Raw genomic sequence first — 19,391 nt, forward strand, 5'->3', positions numbered from 1 at the left:
GACCTTTAGTAGCCTGCTGCTCTCTCCTTGCTTAGATCCCAGCTCCTATCTGTGCACTCATCCATTGCTGAGTGCAGCCTCATTGCACACCACCTACCCAATTCTATGCCATGTCCCCAGTTAAAACTCTGCCCAACTCCTGTCAGTTACCTTGACTACTTCTAGTGCCCAACCAGGACTTTGACTTCTCCACAAGGAGCTCTTTAAAACTCCAATTTAGGGGGTGCGTGGGTGGCTCAGTCAGGGGTAAGCATATGTCTTTGGCTCAGGTCATGATCCCGGGGTCCTGGGATTGAGCCCCACTGTGCAGGGAGCCTGCTTCTCCCTCTCCCTGCCACTCCCCCTGCTTTTGCTCTCTCTCTTTGTCAAATAAATAAATAAAATCTTTAAAAAAGAAAAGAAAAAGAAAAAGATAAGACTCCAATTTAGGGGCACCTGGCTGGCTCAGTTGGAAGAACATACAACAACTCTTGATCTCGGGTTTATGAGTTTGAGCCCCACATTGGGTGTAGAGGTTACTAAAAAATAAATAAGTAAACTTTTAAAAATTAAAAATAAAACTCCAATTTATTGAGCCACATATGCTAAATGCTTCACATCCACTATCTCGTTTAATGCTCACAACCATATGAGATAGGAATTACCCCCTCACCTTCAGCCAATGACCATGGTTTCTGCTGTACTGGAAATAATGAGTACATCAACATACACTTCCTTAATTACCTTCTTCACCTCAAAATGTATCTGGATCTTCAGATGCTTCACTTCCTTTATTCCCATTATGGAAACATGTCAATTGGGCATAGACAGAAATAGAAGGGCATCTGAGAGACAGACACGGTTGATCCATGGTCTCAAGGAACACAGACCTTAATGAATTCCATGAGGATCAAGAACTGTCTAAAAGGAAATACCAAGAGGGGCACCTGGGTGGTTGGTTAAAGGTCTAGCTATTGATTTCAGTTCAGGTCATAATCTCGGGGTTGTGAGATTGAGCCCCACACTCAGCAGGGTTTGTTCCTCTCCCTCTGCCCCCCACCCCCATTCTCTCTCTCTCTCTCTCAAATAAATAATTAATCTTGAAAAAAGAAAGGAAGTCCCCAGAGCTGCCAAACATTTTAGAAAGCTGTCATCCAAAAAGATGTTGAAATCAGAAGACAAGGAACCTACTCAAGTTTGGGGCCTAAGAGTATAGCATTTCTTGTGGGGCAGCTTACTGACTGGATTTCTTTTTTATAAGATTTCATTTATTTATTCATGAGAGACAGAGAAAGAGAAAGAGAAAGAGAAAGAGAAAGAGAAAGAGAAAGAGAGGGGCAGAGACATAGGCAGAGGGAGAAGCAGGCTCCACATGGGACTCCATCCTGGGACTTCAGGATCACACCCTGGGCCAAAGGCAGGCACCAAACTGCTGAGCCACCCAGGGATCCCCCTGGATTTCTTTTTTACGTGGGGTCAGCCAATGTGTGGAGGCTTTCATTTTCAGCTTTTTCAAGGCACTACTCACCTTCTGCTCCCTGTCTTTTCTACCTGCCAAGGTTAATTACTCAGATGGTTTTGGTTTTATCTCTGCAACCACCATGTCTATTCTGAATGCTCCCTGATGAGTTTCAAAATAATGACTCCAAATGTTCCAGTCTCCCACCAAAACCAAGGGTCCCAGCTTGCCTTAGTTTAGAGGATAGCTACTACTAGTCCTCTTTACATTCTATCATATCTGGCCACTACCGAAGATGAAGCCCCTCTGATCATTTATCGTGTCCCTTTGTCTCTACACTTTTCTGTGCTTTCTCACCCACCCAAATTCCCACTGTGCCTCTCCGTCCCAGACCTTTCCACTTGGCCCTAGAGAATTCTCATTCAAAGATAGACAAACTCTCTTCCATGGAAACTCTCCTATTTTCTGGCCTTAAATGAAACATGGTTCTCCCCTGAAGACAACACTTCCCCTGCATCTCCACATATCACAGGACCTAGAGACAGGGTTGGCATTCTCCTACTACTTCACCACTACTTCTAAGCCATAACTCTTTCAACATTGCTTCCTTGGGGTTCATATCATCCATTCATTTTTTCTTCTTCATTGTGGTCATCTAACAACCTACTGGTCAGTCTCTCTCTTTCTCTATCTGTCATTCAGTGAGGTTTGCCACTTGATTCACAGTCTTCCTCTCTAACAAATTGGCCATCATCCTAGACATCTTCAGTGTTCCTATCAACAAACATCCATCTTGGGACCCTAATGTCCAGGTAAAGAAGTCGAAGAAGGCAGCATTTGAACAGCCTCAGCTGAATGAAACTTATGGGTTTTTTCTGGTGCTTTCTCAATATGAAATGGCTGCATTTGAAAAGGAACTCAGCCTTGTGGTGTCCAGGATAGAGTCTAGGATGATTGTAGGTGAGTAGAGTTTCAATAGATTTGAATTTTTCCCAGAATTAGATATGGTCTCCAAGTATCTGAGATGGGGAGATTTCTGGGTAAGAGCATTTAAGCAAGAGTTGCAGCAGACTGAGTCTAGGCTTATCTGGCTGGTGGCACTGCCTTCACATCAATTCTTCTTCTTTTTTTTTTAAGTAGGCTCCACACCCAGGATGGAGCCCAGCATGGAGCTTGAATACATGATCCTGAGATCAAGACCTGAGCTGAAATCAAGAGTTGGATGCTTAACCAACTAAGCCACCTAGGCACCCCTACATCAATTCTAGTACAAAGATACTGCCTTCTGAATTAATGTTTCATGATGTTGATAAGTATAAAATATTATTTTAAGAAATATTTCCTGAATCAGAAAGGGAGACAGAACATGAAAGACTCCTAACTCTGGGAAATGAACTAGGGGTGGGGAAAGGGGAGGTGGGTGGGGTTGGGGGCGACTGGGTGACAGGCACTGAGGTGGGCACTTGACCGGATGAGCACTGGGTGTTATTCTATATGTTGGCAAATTGAACACCAATAAAAAATAAAAAAAAATTTTAAAAAGAAATATTTCCTGAGAACCTACTATGTGGCAAGCACTGTCCCAGGAGCTGAGTAAAGAAAAAAAAATCCCTTACCTATTGCTTAAATCAGTTCACAGCCATTTAACATAAATAATCCATATGTCAAGTCAAAATAATGATATTTCAAGAGGGTTGTTTTGTGTATTAAATGAGATGATTCATACCATGCTAATAGCTCAATAAATGTAAGTAAATGGTAAAGGGGTGGGGCTATTAAAAACTCCTCTGCACCTCCCAAATGTAACCACCAGGTGTCAGGCTCCCCTAGCTAAACCCTACTAGGTCAAGGGTGACCAGGTCATCTACCCTCTCCAAACACCAGAAGAGGAAGAAGAGGACCTGGAGGCACTCTTTGCCTCTCCCCATACTCCTGATCTGAGCTACTTGGCGCAGAAATCTCTTAGTACTGATTGTAGGTGAGAACGTGTGTTCCTACAGAGTGAGCCCAGTCCAAAGCATTCTGCTGTCTCATTAGGCACCACAATTTGGAAATGACCATGAACCGGTCAAGGAGAAGCAGAAAAGGGACATTCAAGGCAAAGAGGAGCAAAGCAAGGCCAGGGAGAGAATGAAGTAGGAATAGGAAAGAAGACACTGAAAGAGAGAGAAAGATAAAACTTCTCTTTCTCAGCCACCTCTCCAGGGCCTCACCCAAAGCTTTGCGAGAGCCCTCTCATTTAAGCCTTGAGCAACCTGAAACCCCCACCTCCCGGGCTCCTGCCACACGTCAAATCCCTTTGTAATCCTTGTAATCCCACTGATTCTCTAGCTGGCTTTCTCTCGGATACATTTCAGAGAGGAGCTTTAGAGTCCCTGGCAAAGAACTCCTCATTTTTTTTTTTTTAGCCCATGTAATTTCTACTTTGTATCTGAGCTGCCATATTTTCCCAGACTTCCTTTTTCTCCTCATTAGAAACTATATTTCCATTTTTTGAAAGATGCCTTTTTCCCCCCCTTACAATAGCCTCTTTGACTTTGCCAACTAACCCAGCTGCATATTTTATTTCCCAAGTGCCTAGTATTTTTGATCATTGGCATACATTTTTCTCAGGCTTCCAATACGTTATGTTGAAAATAGTCCACAGGCTTCCTGTGGGTTATTGAGTTTTTGAATGTTAGTCTTAATTTTTCCTAATGTCTTGTAACATGTGGCATACCCAAACAGGAATGGGCCTTGTTCAGACACCATCCTGAAGTAGAAGTGTTGACTTAGTGTGCTCTCTCTGGACAGAAACCTCGCTGCAATCATTATTTAGACCCAACTACCAGTTAAGAGTTCTTTCCTTAACACAGAGATCTTTGCTCAGGAATTTCTAAAGAAAGCCCAAAGAATTAATTGAGAAAATGTGGCCTACGCTCCAGAAAGAACCAAGTAATAAAAAGTAAAGTATACTGCAATTAACATAGAAGCCAAACTTGTAAACTACCACTAATATCTTCTCTCCCTTGGCAAAGTGTGGCAAAGGGAAGTGAATCTATTCCTAGGACAACATATAGATTCTAGGAACTAACCTAAGATATCCAGTTATCTAAAAAATCTGAACTTGGATTTCTTCCAAATCATGATCAATCCAGGTCAGTGCCAGATCATGCAAGAGGGGCCTGAGTCCTTTTTTTTTTTTTTTTTTTAATTTTTTTTTTAATTTTTTTATTTATTTATGATAGTCACAGAGAGAGAGAGAGAGGCAGAGACACAGGCGGAGGGAGAAGCAGGCTCCATGCACCGGGAGCCTGATGTGGGATTCGATCCAGGGTCTCCAGGATCGCGCCCTGGGCCAAAGGCAGGCGCCAAACCGCTGCGCCACCCAGGGATCCCAGGGGCCTGAGTCCTTGCATTCACCCACGGCCACCGCTACTGTTTCTATCCATTGTTGGTAGAGAAATAGCCTTATGTGGATGGCTCTTCCGTGGTGACATTGCACACATCCACACAGCCAAAGGCTTGAACTACCTGAGTTTTGGCGGAATGCCTTGTGATCCTCCTGAAACACAAGAGCACAGGAGGTCTCTAAGGAGGTCATCTCCCACTCACATCGCTATCTTCCCTGGGAGGCTACCATGAGACAGTTTCTCATCACCTTGCTGGTTCTGATGGGATATGAAGCTCTCTGTCCTATGCCTTCGGAATAGAGCTGCAGAATATAAAACCCCTTAGTGGCAGACTAGAATGGACTCCCTGGCAATGTTGGAACACCGTTGTTTCCTTGTCCTTTTTAGTGTGTGGAACAAGGATCGTGGGGAGCAGGCACCTTAGGCTTGTTCTTTTTTTTTTTTTTTGCTGTCTACTTAAGTAATCAAATGTCTAAGTCTAGAAATGACTTGCTGTCTCTTTAACCAGCCAAAGCAGTCAGGCCTTGGCCTTGCCTTTCTCATGTGTAAGCTTGACAGTCCTTGAACCCTCCTACACAACCAGCTGTGATTACATCCAAAGCATGAGGCTACAGGTGATTCCATTGACAAGGTCTGCATTGCATTCTTTTACCCAGTGGAAGCTGCTGCTGTTTATGATACTAAGTGAGGAGGGGAGAAACTAATTGCCTCCCCTTCTTTAAAATGTTGCGAATCCAGAGGCGCCTGGGTGGCTCAGTTGGTTAAGCATCTGCTTTTGGCTCAGCTTGGATCATGATCCCAGAAAACCCACAGCATGCTCCCTGCTCAGTGGGGCGTCTGCTTCTCCCTCTGCCCCTCCCCCTGCTCATGCTTGCACTCTCTCTTTCTCTCTCTCTCTCTCTCTCTCTCTCACTGTCTCTCAAATAAATAAAATATTTTAAAAAGATGTTGCAAATCCAAATTTAAGGACATTCTACAAAGCAATTTGCCTAGGCTCCTCAAAAGCCAATGTTCCGAAAGGCACAAAGAAAGGCTATGGAACTTTACCAGAGACTAAATGAAGTGACAACTAAATACAATCTGTGACATTTGAGCAGATTCTAAATGGAGTTTTAAACACCTCTTTAAGACATTATTACAATAATTAGAGATATTTGAATATGGATTATAAATCAGATAATAACGTTATAATAAATGTTACAATGTCTTGAGTGGAATCATTGTATTGTGGTTATGTAGAAGGATGCTTTTGCTTTAGGAAACACTTGCTGTGCTCCTTCGGCAGTACACATGTTAAAATTGGAATGATACAGAGAAGATTAGCATGGCCCCTGCACAAGGATGACATGCAAGTTCATGAAGCGTTCCATATTTCTCAAGGTCTTTATGTAGGAAGTACATGAAGTATTCAGAGATTATGTGCAATTTACTCTCAAATGATTCAGGAAGAAAAGAACGTATATTTACAAGAGATAAAGCAAATGTGGCAACATGCTTACAATTAATAAAGGGTATATAGATATTTATTGTATTATTCTTAAACTTATTATTTTAAATATTTCAAAAAAATTAGGGAGGAACTATGTTGCAAAGAACATTCTTGCACATATTTTCTTGGGCACACAAAACTCTAGGTTATATACTAGAATTAGAATTTCTAAGTCATAAAATATGAACATCTTTAGCTCTACTAGATATTGCTAAATTACTAAGGTGGTCGTACCAGTTTATACTTCCACCACGTCTCACCACATCTTCACAGAACACTGTCAGTTCTCATTTCTGCCAATCTGGGGGGTGCAAGGTAGTATCTCATTACTGCTTTTTTTCCTGACATTTTATTATGAAAAATTTAAACACAAAGTTTAAAAAATTATGCAGTGAATTCAGGTAGTGGTTACATGAGCATTTTGTCATATTTGCTTTATCACATATCTACCCATCCCTTCATCCATAATTTAATTCATCATATTGTTAAATATTTTGAAGTAAATTGAAAACATCTTTACACTTCACTTATAAACACTTCAGCATGTATATCATTAAGAAGAGTTCAACATTTGCTTACAGATTTTTTAAAAGATTTTTATTTGTTTATTTATTTATTTGACAGAGAACACAAGCAGGGGGAGCCGCAAGCAGAGGGAGAAGCAGACTCCCCACTGAGCCAGAAGCCCCATGTACTGTTGGATCCCAGGGCCCTCGGATTATGACTTGAACCAAGGCAGATGCTTAACGGACTGAGCTGCCCAGGTGCCCCTGCTTACAGATTTTTTTAAAAAAGATTTTATTTATTTATTCATGAGAGACACAGAGAGAGAGAGAGAGACAGAGACAGAGACACAGGCAGAGGGAGAAGCAGGCCCCATCAGGGTCTCCAGGATCACGCCCTGAGCTGAAGGCGGCACTAAACCGCTGAGCCACCCAGGCTGACCTGCTTACAGATATTTAAGGTAAAATGTATACACAGTGGAATGCCCAAACCTTGAGTATATATTCGCTGAGTTTTAACAAATGCATACACCCATGTAACCCAAACCTCTACAAAAATATAGAACAATACCATAAGCCCCCTAGAAAGTTCCATAATTACCCTCCAGGTCAAGCCCTGCTCCAACTTCCACCAGGTAACCACTGCTCTGATTTGTTTTTCCATGATAGATTTTTCCATGATAGATTAGTTTTGTCTCTTCTAGATATAATATGTACTTTTTTGGGGGACAATTTCACTCAGCACGTTTTTGAGATTAATACAGATGGTTGCTGGTTGCCTCTATCACTAGTTTGTTCCTTTTTATCACTGAGTAGAATTCCATTGTATGAACATGGCACAGTTTGTTTATCCATTTTTCTGGTGATAGACATCTAGTCTCTTTTCAGTTTGCGGCTATTATGAATAAGGCTGTTATGAACATTCTTGTCCCAATGTTTTTGTGGATATGTTTTCATCTCTCTTGGGTTTTTATTGTTTTAACTGCATGTCTCTGATTACTAGTGAAATTGAACATATTTTTTTAAGTTTATTTAAGTAATCTCTACACTCAATGTGGGTCTCGAACTCACCACCCCGAGATCAAGAATCGTATGCTTTTGACTGAGCCAGCCAGGCACCCCAAACATATTTTCCTATTAGCCATATTTTACTGTATATATTATCTACTTTTATCTTTTGTTCATTTTTCTGTTAAGCTGTCTTTAATCTTTTTTTCCTTAACAAACAGCTTTCAGGACACCTGGGTGGTTCAGTCAGTTGAGCATCTGACTTTTGGTTTTGGCCCAGGTTGTGATCTCATGAATCAAGAGATAGAGCACCGCATCAGGCTCTCCACACAGTGGGGAGTCAGCGTGAGATTCTATCTCTCCTTGTCCTTCACCCCTCCCCCTCCCCCCAAGCACACACTTTCTCTCAAATAAATAAATAAATCTTTTTTGGAAAAAGCAGCTTTTGGGATACCTGGGTGGTTCTGCAGTGGAGTGTCTGCCTTTGGCCCAGGGCATGATCCTGGAGTCCTGGGATTGAGTCCCACATCAGGCTCCCTGCATGGAGCCTGCTTCTCCCTCTGCCTATGTCTCTGCCTCTCTCTCTCGTGTGTCTCTCATGAATAAATACATAAAATCTTAAAAAAATAAATAAAAATGTAAAAGCAGCTCTTTTTTTTTAGAGTTTTATTTAAGTCACCTCTACACCCAATGTGGGGCTCTAACTCATAACCCCAAGATCAAGAATCACATGCTCTTCTGAAGGGGCCAGCCACCCACCCCAAGAAGTACCTCTTTTTATTCTGGATGCTAATTATATATCTCTTATGTGTTGTAAATATCTTGTCTCTCCTGTTTATGGTGTCTATTCTTATATAGAAGTATTAATTTTTGACTCAAATTAACTAATTTTTTTCTTTTAGAGTTGTACTTTATGCCTTGTCTAGGACAGTGATCATTGGTTTAGGGTACATATTCCCTGAAGGTATGTGAAGATTTTCAAGGTGTTTAAGAGTATGGATGGCTTTATTTTTTTTATTTTTTATTTTTTTATGGATGGCTTTAAAGGAATTGATTTCTAGATCCTCAATTGCCATATAGATTCTTTCCTGAAAGTGAAATATTTCAGTATGCCTGTGTGGTGGCCTCATTCTGGGTCTACTTTTCCTTTCATAAATGCCTGTATCCTTTTTCCCCAGTCTGAATCTTAGTGTTGTTCGTACCCCTAAGTATAAAACCTCTGGTGAGCCAAATAAAGGGCAAATCAAAATATTTGTGTTAACAGTGTACACACTGTATTTATATGGAATTATAGAACAGGGAAAATGAATTCCCAGTGAAAATAGAACAGTGGTTGCTTCTGGGGTGGGAATGAAGAATGACTACTTCAAACAAAGAAATACAAGAGCAAATAACATGCATATTGAAGTTTTCAGGAGTGAAGTATACTAATGTCTGAAACTTATTTTAAAATGCATAAGAACATTAAGATGGATTAATGGATGGTATGGCGGCCCAGGGCAAGTTGCCCCAAGATGGGCCACTTTGGCAAAGATTATTTCGAGTTAAAAGAAATCAAAACCTAGGAGATACAGGAAAAGCTCTCTGCCTCCCCCACAATAGCCTAAATTTACATTGGAAAGCAGAGCCTGTACCAGGAAGAGAGCTATGAACAGAGACTCCCCTTTACATAAGGAACTTACCTGCATACTAGGACAACCTTGTTTTTCCAAGCATCCCCTTTCACCTTCCTGCTAATGGCCTTCTTTGTAGCCTCAGACCTCTCCTTAGTTCCTATAAGCTTCACATTGCCTCACTGTCTTTGGAGCCTCAGACCTCACTGTCTTTGGAATTTCCAGGTCTGTAGATTTATTATATGTATGCCTATACATTTTGGTTTTCTCCTGTCAGGTTGTCTCATGACAATCTAAGTTCATTTAGAAGGATCACAGTGGGGCAGCCCGGTGGCTCAGCGGTTTAGCTCAGCCCAGGGCCTGATCCTGGAGACCTGGGATGGAGTCCCATGTCGGGGTCCCTGCATGGAGCCTGCTTCTCCCTCTGCCTGTGTCTCTGCCTCTCTCTCTCTCTCTCCCTCTCTCTCTCTCTCTCTCTGTCTCTCATGAATAAATAGGTAAAATCCTTTAAAAATTTTTTTAAAAAAATAGAAGGATCATAGGGCAAAGGTAGGTCTTGCACCTCAACAATGAATAGAGGGATGGGTAAATGGAAAAAGAGGTATTAAAATGAACATAGCAAAATGCTCATTGTAGAATCTAGGTGTCAAGGACATGGACATTTATGTACAATTCTATCAATTTATTTACTTGTTTAAAACAAGTAGATGGGGCAGCCTGAGTGGCTCAGTGGTTTAAGCACCTGCCTTTGGCCCAGGGTGTGATCCTGGGGTCCCAGGATCGAGTCCCATGTCAGGCTCCCCGCATGGAGCCTGCTTCTGCCTCTCTCTCTCTCTCTCATGATAAATAAATAAAATATTTTATTTTATTTATTTTTTTTTTAAATAAAATATTTTAAAAAAATAAAACAAGTAGATGCTGAGGAAGATTCCTCTAGTCAGTCTTGTGTCTTTTTCTGCTTCTGAGAGACAGGTCCATGAGAACAAAGCAATGAGAGCTGTGGTAAATACTGAAGGTGTCAGTGCCTTGTTTCATCCAGGCAACAAATTCATGGCAGGGCTCTGCCTATCTAGCTTAGAATTCAGAATTGAGATCATTGTTACAAGGAATGCATTAACACATTTTTATTTGAATTGAAAAATAAAAAAGTCAGACTTTAAAAAACAAAGTAAGAGACGCCTGGGTGGCTCAGTGGTTGACTGTCTGCCTTTGGCCCAGGGCGTGATTCCGGCCGGGATCCTGGGATTGAGTCCTGCATTGGGCTCCCTGCATGGAGCCTGCTTCTCCCTCTGCCTGTGTCCCTGCCTCTCTCTCTGTGTCTCTCATGAATAAATGAATTAAAAAATATTTTTAAAAAGTCTCATTTGACTTTCTTATTTTTTTTGTATGAATAGGACTGACTGGCAGTTAGATTATGTAGTGGGCATTTCTATTAATTGAATAAACTGAGGCTCCTGAGTGGCTCAGTCAGGGGTAAGCATCTGCCTTTGACTCAAGTCATGATCCCAGGGTCCTGAGATAGAGTCCCACATTTGGCTCCCTGCTCATCAAGGAGTCTGCTTCTCCTTCTGCCTGCCACTCCCCCTACTTGTGCATTCTCTTCTGTTAAATAAATAAGATCTTTAAAATATATACATATACATATATTAATTGAATAAACTAAGATCAGTAGCTCCAAAAACATATGATGAAAATATAGTTAAAGCTCAAGATAAAATAGAAATGTTTATTTTATTTTTTTATTTTTATTTTTATTTTTTTTTTTAATTTTTATTTATTTATGATAGTCACACAGAGAGAGAGAGAGAGAGGCAGGGACACAGGCAGAAGGAGAAGCAGGCTCCATGCACCGGGAGCCCGATGTGGGATTCGATCCCGGGTCTCCAGGATCGCGCCCTGGGCCAAAGGCAGGCGCCAAACCGCTGCGCCACCCAGGGATCCCAGAAATGTTTATTTTAAAATACTGTATTAAAAAAAATAAAATAAAATACTATATTGACAAATATTTATTCAAATTAATAATATTTTAACTTTTCCAACCCTTTCCAAGTATATCAGGTTAAATAAGTGAAAAAGTATAGAGGTCTAGTTACTAGTCATCTAAAAAGCCTTTTTGGTATACTCCCTAGAAGGTAAGAAAGTGAATGACTCTAGTGAATGAGTAACAACTCCTTTTCTGAGTCAGACGGTTTGCAATTCTTTGCTTTCAACAAATTTGAAGGAAAATTTAATCAGGTAGCCAGACAACAGATCATAAAAAGACATTTCTGATAGATCACTATGTGATTTTTGGTAAACAACTCAGAGCTCATAAATAAATTTGCTATTACAATACTATTTATATTTTCAGATTCTTACATGTTTGAACAATTTTCTCAGTGTATCTATAAAAATAAAAACAGAAATAGAACTGAAACTGAACTCTTTTTTTTCTAAGATTTTATTTATTTATTCATGAGAGACACAGAGAGAGAGGCAAAGACATAGGCAGAGGGAAAAGCAGGCTCCATGCAGAGAGCCCGATGTGGGACTCGATCCCGGAACTCCGGGATCACACCTTGAGCTGAAGGCAGATGCTCAACCGCTGAGCCACCCAGGCGTCCCAAAACTGAACTCTCATTCCAGCAACAGGTTGTATTTATCCATCCATACATGGGGAGGGGAAAAAAAATCCAGTTCATTCAAGGGTGAATTTACAATAAAATTGGACTTTTAGGTTTTCCATTCATTTATCAAGATGTATAAAAAATTTATGTTTTGAGCAATTTTATACCAATAATAACAGTTACAAATAACTCCAGCCAGAGGAATTTTTTAATAGCTAAAAATATGTTTATAGGACACTTGCTAACAAATTGTTTTATATTCCTATTTCTGCTGCAAAGAAATATGATAGGGTGATCAATAAAGTACTTTTAAGCATAAAATATATCACATTAAGATAAAATTCTATGGGGGAAGTAGAAGTGAAAAATGAATTAAAGACAAAAATAGATATAAATTTTCTGGCTATTAAAGTTTATTCCTTTAATTTTCAAATGGATGACAGTGGATATCAAATCACTATGGTATTTAGATTTCACTTAAAATAATGATAGATTTGGTTTTTATGCCACCATTTATAATATATTGGAAATTACATCCTTTGTAATTATTTTAACTTATAATGAAAACATTTTTATGTCACATTAAACATGTAAAAGTGGATCCATAACTTTTCAAGATTCTTTGAGGGATATGAGAGCAAACAGCATGAAAACCACTGGTCTACAACATCATTTCCTACCCTATGATGAAATTATACTGTCTTGTATTTCTTTTTCTTTTAAACATTTTTTTTTCTTACATCAATTAACCCATTTATTATAGGTTAGCAATGTTTCAGTTGGTGGAGCTTCTACTGGTCTTTCAACAACTTCAGTCCTCTGATGGCTGACTTTACCATGACTGCAGAAGTGGTGTGATACGCTCAGGTGCCACCAGCTACGGTTTTCATGCTGGAACCACAGTGCAAGATCCCTATAGCTTGTCTTCTCATCTTGGTTTTGCCACAGAAGGAGCAAGTGTACTTGGCTTGCTGCCTTATTTCAATCTTCTTCACCATTTTCCTGAGGGAGGAGCTATAACGGGTCCTGCATTTACTCACAATTCCCACCTTTTTGGTGTTTAGCCATGTTGCCGCAAACTACATCTGAGTCCAGAGAGGAAGAGACTCTCTTGTATTTTCTTTTTTTTATTTTTAATTTATTAATTAAAATATTTATTTATTTTAGAGAGAGAGGAGAAGCAGGACTGTGGGATGGGGAGGCGGACTCCCCAGGACTCTAAGGTCATGACCTGAGCCAAAAATCGAGTCAGACACCCAACTGACTGAGCCACCTAGGTGCCCCTAATTTTTTATTATTTTATTATTATTATTTATTTGTGAGAGAGCAGGAGCAGGGGAAAAGGGAGAGGGAGAAGCAGACTCTCCTGCTGAGCAGGGAGCCCAACGTGGGGCTTGATCCCAGAACCCTGAGATCATGACCTGAGTCGAAGGCATACAACTCTTTTTTTTATTATTATTTTATTTTTTTTAATTTTTATTTATTTATGATAGTCACACACACACACACACAGAGAGAGAGAGAGAGAGAGAGAGGCACAGAGACATAGGCAGAGGGAGAAGCAGGCTCCATGCACCAGGAGCCCGATGTGGGATTCGATCCCGGGTCTCCAGGATCGCACCCTGGGCCAAAGGCAGGGGCTAAACCGCTGTGCCACCCAGGGTTCCCGAAGGCACACAACTCTTAAGTGACTGAGCCATCCAGGCACCCTCTCTTGTATTTTTTTAAAAGATTTTATTTATTCATGAGAGACAAAGAAAGGCAGAGACATAGGCAGAGGGAGAAGCAGGCTCCCTGTGGGGAGCCAATGTGGGACTGGATCCCAGGTCTCCAGGATCACACCCCAGGCTGCAGGCAGCACTAAACCGCTGCACCACCAGGGCTGCCCTGTATTTTCTTTAAAAATAAAGTTTGGGTGCACCTGGGTGGCTAATCGGCTGAGCATCTGACTTGGTTTCAGCTCAGGTTGTGAGGTCAGGGTCCGCTTCCCTCTCCTTCTGCCCTTCCCCGCTCCCCTGTGCATTCTCTCTCTCTCTCTCTCTCTCTCTCTCTCTCTCTCTCTCTCTCTCTTTTGTTAAAAAAAAATAATAAAAAACTTAAAATGTCCGTTTTGCCTTTTACATTTCCTGTCTCTAATCAGCCTGGAATTGGTTTCCTCAAAACATAGCCCAGATAGACACAGCACCGGAATCAGCTGGAGACTGCGCAGAAGCTTTACATTTCCCTCAAACATGGCCTAGCTTTACTGACTGAATCACCTGAGTGGGGATTATCCAAGAATTAGCAGTGTCAAAAAGCTGTTCAGGTGATTCTGGTTCACCATGAGGTGTGGGAACCACTGGTTTATGGGGCCAAATAATTTAATGTGCCATGCAAGCTGTCAGGGACTGGACTGTATTCCCCCCCAAATTCATGTTGGGGTCCTAACCCATGGGACCTCAGAATGTGACTGCATTTGGAGATAAGGCTTTTGAAGAGGTAATTAAGTTAAAATGAGGTGATTAGGGTGTGCTCTAATCCAATATGACAGATGTCTTTATTGAGGAGGGATTAGGACACAGAACCAAGAGGGAAGACCATGTAAAGACAGAGAGAAGACAGCCATCGGCAAGCCTAGAGGACAGATCTTAGACATGAACCTGCCAACACCCTGATCTCAGACTTTAAGCCTCCAGAACTGGGACAGCCCGGGTGGCTCGGCGGTTTAACGCTGCCTTCAGCCCAGAGCCTGATCCTGGAGACCTGGGATCGAGTCCCACGTTGGGCAACTTGCATGGCGCCTGTTTCTCCCTCTGCCTGTGTCTCTGCCTCTCTCTCTCTGTCTCTCATGAATAAATAAAGTCTTAAAAAAGAAAAAGTTTTAAAAAAGCCTCCAGAACTATGAGAAAATCAATTTCCATCATGTAGGCCACCCAGCCTGTGGTATCCTGTCATAGCAGCTCGAGTAGACTGGATTTTATCTGGGCTACCTCCCTAGAGCCTCAGGTCTCTTCTCAGGCTCCATCCAACCACCCCCCCCCCCATCACCACATATCTACACCTCTGCCTTACTAGTTTTGAGACCTTGGGCAACCCAACCTATCTGTCCTCAGTTTTCTTACTTGTAAAATGGGGATAATAACATTACCTCCCTAGAGCTGCAGGATGATTAAAAGCGATCATCTATGTAACGCACTGAACACAATGTGAACATAAAAAACAATAAATGATAGCGGCTCCGCCCGGACCATAAGGCATTAACTGCCATTCTCCAACTGCATATTGTGTTGTTCCCCCTCCATGAGTCAGCACATCTGCTCACATGTCTGCTTAGAATGTCTTTCTCCCACTGCGTCAGCTAGCTAACTCTTGGTTGTCCTTCAAGACTGAAATCCCTGTAGAGCCAGCTCTGATTCACTCTTCTCCCTCCCCCTCTTCTGGAGCTCTCCTCTAGATTCCCACTGCACCCTGTGCTTGCCCCTACCAAGTGAGATGCCATTGCAGGGGTTTAGGCAGAGGAGTGACCTGATCTGGCTTGAGTACCTACCATATGCCAGGCATCATTTTAGGTTCTGAGTCAAGACGAGAATTAAAAGAACACTTAACTTATAGGGTGACTGAGAGGATTAGGAGAGACAAAATATGCCAAGCACTGAAGACAGTGCGGCTTATGGTAAACTCTTTGTAAATGCCAACAATTATTATCTATCTCCATCCAGGACACTTGCTCGCATCTATTGACATCTGTGGCCTTGGGCTCATAGTCTTCCTCCCTAAACACAAATCCCACTAGCATCCTGGGTGATGACCCCTCCAACATGCTAGCACCTCTCCTGGACCTCAATTCCTTTTTTTTTCTTTTTTTTTTAATTTTTTTTTTTAATTTATGATAGTCACACACACACAGAGAGAGAGGGGTAGAGACACAGGCAGAGGGAGAAGCAGGCTCCATGCACCAGGAGCCCGATGTGGGATTCGATCCCGGGTCTCCAGGATCACGCCCTGGGCCAAAGGCAGGCGCCAAACCGCTGCGCCACCCAGGGATCCCTGGACCTCAATTCCTGTAGCTTTTACCTCCACCTTACTCTAGACACACCATGACCTCGATATTGTTGTTGGACTTTTGCAGACTGAATACATGGTGTACAACCATAGGAATAGATTAAAAATCCCAGGTCGAATTTTCTGTTAGCTCGAGAGTGCGCTCTTCGGTCCCTACCCCAAACAGGCAACAAGTCTCTTCTGTATGACTGAGTCCTGGAAGATAAAGAAAAAGGAGAAAGGGAAGGCTGGCTGGAGGTGCTAATTTTATGGGCACCAGATAAGGGCAAGCACCTTTATGACTGCTCAAAGAGAGGAAATTATAATTGCAGTCTTTCTGGCAGCAAGGAGGGAGAGGTTAGCAATCAAGACACCCAAGCAAAAGTCAGGAGACTGAGGAGCAGGTGCTGCTGATAGACACTATTCAGCATGAACGACCTTCACAGAGGCTGTTCTCAGTTGATGAGTCAAGAGTAATCCTATGCAGGCGTGTACCCCTTCCTGCCAGAAGGTATATAGCTCTGAGGGCAATGTCTGGAAGTCAGGGCTCACCCCGCCTTCCTTCACCCAAAACAACTCTGCTCTTAACTTAGTTGGGCTTTCACTTTACAACTGTATTTGCATAAGGTGTTACAGTGTTAAACCTTGGCTGTTCTTCTCAGCAGATATCTACATGTTACTTCCCACAGAATCCACCTGCCATCGAGGTGTAGCAACCATTCTCAAAATTCTTCTCTCCTTATCTACATCTCATCACTTTTAGCCTCTACAGATTTGTTCTTTTTCCTATCCAAGGTTAATGCCACTACTCATGCTTGATTCCATCTCTTATTTCTGCTGGGTCTTTATGCTATCAGGTTTCCTTTCTCCACATTAAATTGCCGTTTGGAGTATTTGGCAATGGCTTGACATTGGCAATTCCATATAGTTCAAGCTAACATGCCTTTATTCTTTTCCTCTCTAAATAATCCTTCTCCTCAACCAAAAACAATTACAACAGAGCATCCTTATACAGACAAGAGTAACCTCTTTGTAGATTGTGTTTTTCTAACTTCAAACTTCCGTGTATCCAGTCATATAAAACCTAAATATCATACCCCAGCTATGTCTGCTTTTGCTGTTCACATTTCCCAACTGACAATTCACCTAACAAGTATTTAGCAAGGGTCTGGCATGTTTATGAAATTTTAAAAAAGATTTTTGTTTATTTATTCATGAGAGACACAGAGAGAGAGGCAGAGGCAAAGGGAGAAGCAGGCTCCATGCAGGGAGCCTGATGTGGGACTCAATCCCAGGACTGAGGGATCATGACCAGAGCCGAAGGCAGATGCTCAACTGCTGAGCCACCCAGGAGTCCCTGTTTATGAAATTTTTATTCACTCATTCAACAAATATCTTCTGAGTATCTACACTGCCAGACATTGTTCTAAGTACTTGGGACAGATCAGTGAACGAAATAAAAATTCCTGTCCTCTTGGAGCTTATAGTCTAGTACAGGTTGGAAGGAGGAGACATATAATAAACAAACACGGGGCACCTGGGCGGCTCAGTGGCTGAGCATCTTCCTTTGGCTCAGGTCATGATCCCGGGGTCCTGGGATCGAGTCCTGCATCAGGCTCTCCACAGGGAGCCTGCTTCTCCATCTGCCTATGTCTCTGCCTTTCTCTCTGTGTCTTTTGTGAATAAAGAAATAAAATCTTGGGATGCCTGGGTGGCTTAGTGGTTTAGCGCCTGCCTTCAGCCCAGGGCATGATCTTGGAGTCCCAGGATCGAGTCCCATGTCAGGCTCCCTGCATGGAGCCTACTTCTCCCTCTGCTTGTGTCTCTGCCTCTCCTTCTCTGTGTCTCTCTCATAAATAAATAAATAAAATCTTAAAAAGGGAAAAGGATACTCCTTAAAAAAAAAGAAATAAAATCTTCAAAAATAAACAAACACGATAAAGAAAATAACCATATAGCATGCTACAAAGTAATAGATACCATGGCGGGGTGGGAGAGGCAGAGCAGGGAAGGGAGATTGAGAGTGTTATGAGAGAAGTTGTAATTTCAAATATGGTAGTCATGGTATGCCTTATTGAGAAGGTGACGATTAAGCAAAGACTTGAAGGAGCTGAAGGACAAGCCATGGATATATTTGGGGGAAGTGTTCCAGGCAGAGTGAACAGCAAGTGCAAAGGCCCTGAGGCAGGAAAGCTAAAGGAACAAGGGGTAAGAATAGTAAGAGATGAAGACATTGAGGTATGGAGGACTCTGATTGTGTAGAGCCCTTGTATTAGTTATTTACTGTTGGGTAACAAATTGTCCTAAAATTTAGCTACTTAATGGGAACCTGGCTGGCTCAGTTGGTGGAACATATGACTCTTGATCTCAGGGTCATGAGTTTGAGTCTCACAATGGGTGTGGAAATTACATATAAAAATAAAAACAAGTAGGGCACCTCCAGTGGCACAGTGGTTTAGCTCCGCCTGCAGCCCGGGGTCTGATCCTGGAGACCTAGGATCGAGTCCCACATCAGGCTCCCTGCATGGAGCCCGCTTCTCCCTCTGCCTGTGTCTCTGCCTCTCAGTCTCTCTCTCTCTCTGAATAAATAAATTTTAAAAAATGCTTATTAAAAAAATAAATAAAAAATAAAAAATAAAAAATAAATAAAAACAAGTAAGTAAAATTTAGCTATCTAAAACAGCAATACACAGGAATTCAAGAGGGTTTTGGCTGGGTGTTCCTGGCTTTGGGTTTCAAGAGGTTGCAGTCATTGGAAGTGTGGGTCTGAAGAATCCTCTTCCAAGGTGGCTCACTCACGTGGTTGACAAGTTGGTGTTTGGTGGTGGGAGGGGAGGAGGAGATGTGAAGAAGGGGCAGCCTCAATTTTTCCCTTTGTGGGCCTCTCATGATGCTTGAGTATCCCCATGACATACCAGCTGGCTTCCTACAGAGCAACCAATCCAAGACAGAGCAAGGCAGAAATCACAATGCCTTTTAGGACCTAGGCTTTTAAATCATATGCTATCACTTCCACAGCATTCTATTAGCTTACAGAGGTCAGCTCTAGTTCATTGTAGCCAAGGGCATGAAGAGCAAGAGGTGAAGATCACTAGAGATCGTGTTGGTGGCTGGCCACGAAAGCCTTTGTAGGCCATTATACATCTGTGGCTTTTTTCTGAGTGAAATGGAGAGCCACTGAAGGGATTTGAGCAGATAAATGACAATGATCTGGCTTATTAGGACAAGTCTGGCTGCTGTGTAAATACACTGGAGACAGGCAAGGAGGTAAGCTGGAAGACCAGAGAGGAAGCTAAAGTATAAGAGAGAGACAGACTAGGGT

At 41.9% G+C, this 19,391-nt stretch overlaps 1 non-coding gene and 1 pseudogene across 1 annotated transcript; one reads left to right on the forward strand and one right to left on the reverse strand.

Annotated features, from left to right (window-relative positions):
• Positions 1–6,100: 6,100 nt before the first annotated feature.
• Positions 6,101–6,206, forward strand: LOC121483765. The gene has a single exon (XR_005985855.1). It is a non-coding gene; the product is annotated as a U6 spliceosomal RNA (small nuclear RNA).
• A 6,546-nt stretch (positions 6,207–12,752) lies between these two features.
• LOC121482650 lies at positions 12,753–18,958 on the reverse strand (annotated as a pseudogene).
• Positions 18,959–19,391: the final 433 nt, after the last annotated feature.

This window comes from Vulpes lagopus, chromosome X (assembly GCF_018345385.1).
Source record: "Vulpes lagopus strain Blue_001 chromosome X, ASM1834538v1, whole genome shotgun sequence".
NCBI classification, from domain to species: domain Eukaryota; kingdom Metazoa; phylum Chordata; class Mammalia; order Carnivora; family Canidae; genus Vulpes; species Vulpes lagopus.